The sequence below is a fragment of the Furipterus horrens genome, unplaced genomic scaffold (genome assembly GCF_987537825.1).
Source record: "Furipterus horrens unplaced genomic scaffold, mFurHor1.1.pri manual_scaffold_17, whole genome shotgun sequence".
NCBI lineage: Eukaryota > Metazoa > Chordata > Mammalia > Chiroptera > Furipteridae > Furipterus > Furipterus horrens.
This window is the reverse complement of record NW_028327187.1, coordinates 19,623,090-19,629,668: the sequence shown is the minus strand read 5'-3', so window position 1 is coordinate 19,629,668 and position 6,579 is coordinate 19,623,090. Positions and strand designations below refer to the sequence as shown.

The following is a 6,579-nucleotide window of genomic DNA, read 5'->3' as shown; positions in this document are numbered from 1 at the left end:
TGTCTGTCTGTCTGTCTCTCTCTCAAATCAATCAATAAAAGTTTTAAGAATAAGTTGTTTTTAAAATAATTTATATTTCACCAATATCATTAAAATTCTATATAATTCATCCCTTTAAATCCCATAATCCCTCCATCACCAACTAATTCTCCAAAGTCACTACACTTTAACTTGGGAAATATTTTTTGTCTCAATATTCTTAAATTTTCTGAATGTAATTTTAAAAAATTTTAAGACTTCACATTTATCCACCTCCTATAACTGGAAAGATAGCATGACTCAGTGCAGCAATTCTCAACTTGATTCCCTCGCGGCACATGGAATGGAGAGCATGAATATGCCTACCCACTCCTCTGAGAAAGTCCAGTGCACTAGTCATAACTACACCCCTTTTTCTATCATTGAAGAAGGAGAATTGGAAGGTAAGAGACTGAGAATGACCACATAATCTCTTGATTTGCCTTCCATCCCAGTAAATTGTTGGCCCTTCCTCCACAACCTGACTTGAAAATACTCAAGCACTTTAGAATTCAGTTATAGGGACACCTCTTCTTTTTCTACATTTTTAAAAGATTTTATTTATTTATTTTTAAAGAGAGGGGAAGGGAGGGAAAAAGAGAGGGAGAGACACATCGATCAGTTGCCCTTTGCATGCCCCCAACACAGGACCCAGCCCACAACCCAGGCATGTGCCCTGACTAGGAATGGAACCAGCGACCTTTCAGTCTTCAGAATGACACCCAATCCACTGAGCCATACCAGTCAGGGCTGTACATTCTTTTTTAGGAACTTCCCTTGATATCCAAGATCCATTTAATATCTATATGCTGATGAATTCAAAATTTTATATTTTCAAAGCAAATCTTTCCTCTGATCTCCAAAAACCCTTCAGTCCCTCTATCTACTTGATATTCAACTTTTCAAAGGTATTTCAAACTCAATTTTTCTTCATAATCTTCCCCCACTAGCTGGGTGCTCTTCTAGTATGCTATGCCTCAGTGAACATTTCCACTTTCCATTTAGTTTGGTAAGTCAAAAACTTAGGAGTCTTTTCCCTCAACATTTGTATTTAATCTACCCCAAATTTTTGTCAATACCACCAGCTAAATATTTCTCAAATCTGTCTATATTTCTCCCATTCTACATATTGCTCTCTGGTCTAAACCATCAACCTATTTCACCTGGATTACTGTAACTGACATTGCACATAGCAGACATATTATAATGGTAATGGTGCCCTAAGGAGTTGCTCAGCTGAGCAGTTCTCAAGCTCCTGGATGAGAGTAAAATCAGGAGATCATGACCAGAAGTCAGTTAGTGACACTTGTAGAAGAGAGACACTCATCTTCAAGCTCACTATTGTGAATGACACACATCTCTCTGTGGAACAGTCTAAGATCACAATTGATAGTAAAATACTAGGACAGACTAAAGGAAGTAAGACTCAGCAGCTGAGAAGCCTGGATTCATTTTCTTGAGATAAGTTAACTTACACCTATAACTCTTAGAACAATTTTGAACTTGCCTTTAAGAATGTAATTTGGCCATCTTAGAAGCTCATACTCAGAACTGACGTTTGTTTTCCACAAAGGTCTGCTTCGTCTCCTGGATTTATTGAGCTATTTCTGTTAAATTCAGTTCTCTAGGAGAAAAAAAAAAAAAAAAAAAGGATGAACAGAGAGATGTAGATGAAGACAGGGATAAAGAAAACAGAAGTTCAGTACTGGAAAAGAAATGGGCACATAAGATGACATAAACATTGAGAAAAAGTTTTACCCAAAGCTACCTCTGTCCTCTTACAAAATCACAAAATCAAACTCATCATACATTTCTAACTAGACATGAGTCTATGGTAATAGTAGTGTTCATCTCTTACCACTCTCCCCTCCCTTATTCCCTTTTAGCCACATTGTCTCTTTGCTTTCCTGGAATACACTAGACTTGCCCCAGCCTTAGAGATTTATACTTTGTGTTGCTGCTGCTTGCACCCATCTTCCTCTAGGTATCATCATCACTTTTTCTTTCACTTCCTTCATGTCTTTGCTCAGACAATATTTTATCAGAAAGGATGTTCCTAACATCCCCCACCTGTACTTACTAATTAATCCTCCTTGTTGTCTATATGCCCCCAGTGAGGGAGTTAACTTGAGAAGAGAAATCTCTCTCTCTCTCTCTCTCTCTCTCTCTCTCTGTCTCTCTCAAAATCTCTCTCTCTCTCTCTCTCTCTCTCTCTCTCTCTCTCTCTCTCTCTCTCTCTCTCTCTCTTCCATTTGGTAGCTACAGCATTATTAAATTGAGGTATAATTGACATATAGCATTATGTTAATTTCAAGCATACAACATAATGATCTGATATTTGCATATATTGCAAGATAATCACCACAATAAGTCTAGTTAAAATTCATCACCACATAGTTACAGAATTTTTTCTCATGATGAAAACTTTTAATATCTACTCTCTTAGCAACTTTCAAATATACAGTACAGTAATATTAGCTATCATCACCATGTTGTACATGACATCCCCATGACTTATTTATTTTGTAACAGAAAATTTGTACCTTTTGATGCCATTCATTCATTTTGCCCACCCTCCACACTCTGCCTCTGGAAATCACCAATCTGTATCTATGAGTTTGGGTCTTTTTTTAGATTCCACATATAAGTGAGATAACATGGTATTTCTATTTCTCACTACAGCATTTGATAACAGTAGCAGACTGATAGTAGGTACTTAATGTTATATGAAAATGTGAGTAATCTAATGCAACCTAGTGATAAAATATCCTACTGAAAATACTTCCTATTAATTACTAACAAATGCTAACCAAAAAAGTCTTATATATTTAAGCAATATCAATCTGTTTGCCTAGAATCCAGGAATTATGAGAGTCTCTGCCAACACCCACTCAGAACCCCTTTGCCCTATCCATCTGCTAAATGTATCTATCTATTCATGTATTTGCCTTGTGGCTTTGTTTTCAGCCCCATCTAAACTTTTTTTTTGTCCAAAAGAAGCATAATCGCAGTGTCTAGTACATATTTAGCTTTTTCCTGTTCAAGGCTTTGTGTTATTTCTTTTCCCAGACATTCTGAACAACAGCCTCATCTCCTCAGTGGTTATCCTACAGCCAGGCCACCTGTCTGCTCACCATATTGCTCAGCTCAAACAGGTTCAGATCTTGAATAGGCTGAGTTAAGCCCCTATCTCATACTGGAAATGTATGAACAAGCTGAGTTGTGTGTGGGCACTACAACTGTGAGAACTAGTTTTCAAGCTGCTTTAGGAGCTGTTTGAGTAGTTATGCTTATGACAGTAAGCAGCATAATATTGTATTTGTGCTCTCTGAAATCTGGAAGAAAATACTAAGAACTGAGTTTTTCAGAATTTAAAAATAGAAATGTACACATATTTATACAGAACCAAAATAAAGCACTAATGATTCTACTGAGATTATAGTGGGCCTTTTTCCTGTGAAGGTTTTGCATAGAGCATCTTATAAACATGGTGAAATCAGTCTAGTAGAGAGAATAACAAGAAATGCAATTCTCATACATGGTTAAATGGTTACAGAAGGTCCATGAAATTTATACTAGGATCCTATTCAGGACCTTCACCTCCTAACTTATTCAGGGTGATCTTTCCAAAAGATGACATTAAATTAGGACATGAGAAATAAAAATATCTCCTAGTTTATCCTATGTTTTATTTATAGTTAGAATAGTTTCATGACCAATCTCAGACAGAGCATGGTACAGTTAAAAGAGAACTGAAATGAGAACCAGGGTTTAGTCACAAGTTTAAAAAAAAAAAGGTAAGCCCTGGCTGCTGTGGCTTGGTGGATTGAGCATCGGCCTGCGAACCAAGTGTCGCTGGTTCGATTCCCAGTCAGGGCACATGACCAGGTTGCATGTCAGGTCCCCAGTTGGGGGCACGAGTGAGAAGCAACCACACAGTGATGTTTCTCTTTCCCTGTCTTTCTCCTTTCCCCTATTTCTGAAAATAAACAAACAAATAAATAAATTATTAAAAAAAAATGGTGCTCCAATTTAAGCAAATTACCCAATCTCTCTGAATTTCAGGTTCTTAATCTGGACAATGATTTAGTGACAATGATTCTTAATGGAGGGCTGTACAATAGTTCCAGGTGGGACTTTGGAAATGGATGCTAGCATTTTTGGAATTTAGCAGGTGGGTGCCAGTGATACTAAAAGCCCTACAATGGGTGTCATAATCCTGCACAATCAAGAATAATCTCCCTGAAAATGGCAATAGTGTTCCTCTAGGGAAACACTTGGCTGGATGAGTTTTAATATCTCTTCCAGCTCTCACATTCTATGATCTTGGGATACTGACTCTCAGAGAGTCGCTATGTTAATATGTAAACTATTAACACTTGGAACCAATAAAATCACCTTTCAAATAATTTTTCTTTGAGATGTGATATGAATTTTCAATTTTTCTTACAATCAATTGTCTTGGGGAGAAATATAAACTGAATATGACAAAAATAGCATAAAAGATGAGAAAAGGAGAAAATGGACCTATATATGTTTTTCAAGGTTTCTACATATATCTGTGAAGCAATAAAATACTAACTCTAGCCCTGGCTGGTGTGGCTCAATGTATTAAGCACCAGCCTGTGAACAGAAGGGTCACTGGTTCAATTCCCAGTCAGGGCACATTCCTGGGTTGCCGTCCAGGTCCCCAGTTGGGTTGCATGAGAGGCAACCACGCATTGATGTTTCTCTTCCTCTCTTCCTCCCTTCCCCTCTCTCTAAAAATAAAGAAATAAAATCTTAAAAAAATACTAACTCTAAGTACACTATAAAAAATCAAGGAAGTATACTGTAAACTCTAGAGTAAATACTAAAATAAAAACAGAAAAGAAACATGACTACAAAGCCAAGTGATAAAATAAAATGAATTTCTAAAAACTTATATGCAATTAATCCAACAGAGGAAAGACAAGGAGGATTAGAAGTTAAATAACAAAGGAGATATCAGAAAATAAACAGTAAAATGGTAGATTTAAATCTAACTATATAAAAATTTACATTAAATGTTGGTGGTAAATAAACACTGTAATTAAAATGCAGAAGTTGTCAGAATGGATAGAAATCAACATCCAAGTATGTGCTACAGACTAGAGATCCACTTTAAATGTATGTACAGATACAAATTAAAAGACTATGCATGGGAAAAATGTATGTGATGTAAAAGTATGCATAGAAAGGCAGAGGGCACTATTTTAATACCAGATAAGGTAGACTTCAACAGAACAGTATTACCAGAGATTGAAGAGGGGCTTTTACAATAAAAGAGGGAAGGTCAATTCTTTAGGAAGGTATAACAATAATAAATCTTTATGCACCTTTAAACAGATTCAAAATAATGAACAAATTTGACGAAGTAAAAAGAGAAAACTTGACACTTCCATGATCATATTTATAAATTTAATATTCCTTTTCCAGTAAGAGAAGAACAAAACAAAAACCAGTAAAGATACAGATTTTCTTTCTTTTGTGGGTGGTGGCGAACGCGGAGTGAAGGCCTGGCGCTGTGATAGTACAAGGTAGTGGTGGCGCTGCCTGCCTACCCCTAAGTGTTGCATGCTGCCCCTCGAACGCATGTGCGTCTTTGCACCTAACCATGTCATTGCCAAGTCCTGCTTCTGGTACTTTGTGTCTCAGCTGAAGAAGGTGAAGAAATCTTCAGAGGAAATTGTCTACTGTAGGCAAGTGTTTGAAAAATCCCCCCTTCGGGTGAACTTTGGTATTTGGCTGCGCTACAACTTGTGCAGTGGGACCCACCCACAGCATGTACCGGGAGGACCGGGACCTGACCACTGCAGGAGCCGTCACCCAGTGCTACCAAGACATGGGGGCCCGGCACCGTGTCCACACCCACTCAATCCAGATCATGAAGGTGGAGGAGACGGCGGCCATGAAGTGCCATCGACTGGCAGGCAAGCAGTTCCACGACTCCCAGATCAAGTTCCCACTGCTCCACAGGCTCCTTTGTCGTCAACACAAGCCACACTTCACCACCAAGAGGCCCAACACCTTGTTTTAGATGCAGGGCCTCCCTACCGCCTGGTCTGCCCAAATAAACTCCTCGGGAAAGCCGAGGTGCTCAGGAAAAAAAAAAAAAAAAAAAAAAAAAAAAAATATATATATATATATATATATATATATATATAAAACTTCTGTTCACCACTTTGAGTTGATAGTTATAGAACCCTGCACCTTACAATTGTAGAGTACACACACCTTTCAAGTGTAGATAGACCAATGTCTCGGCCAAAAGAAAAAATACAATGCATTTAACAGGACTTCAGTCTTTCAGAGTATGTTCTTTGATCACAAGGGAGTTAAATTACAAATCAACACTAATGATGTATCTAAAAAAAGAAATAAATACTTGGGAATTAAACAACTTACTACTAAATGACCAAGAGAAGAAAAAATAAATCATAAGGAAAATTAAAAAATATTTTGAACTGAATAATAACATCAATAATAACAGTAAAATTATGTCATATAAACTGTGGAGTGTAGATAAAGTAATGCTCAGAG

The 6,579-nt window shown here is 37.3% G+C and overlaps 1 pseudogene; it reads left to right on the top strand.

Moving 5' to 3' along the window:
* Positions 1-274: 274 nt before the first annotated feature.
* LOC149990624 (large ribosomal subunit protein eL20 pseudogene) lies at positions 275-6,076 on the top strand (annotated as a pseudogene).
* Positions 6,077-6,579: the final 503 nt, after the last annotated feature.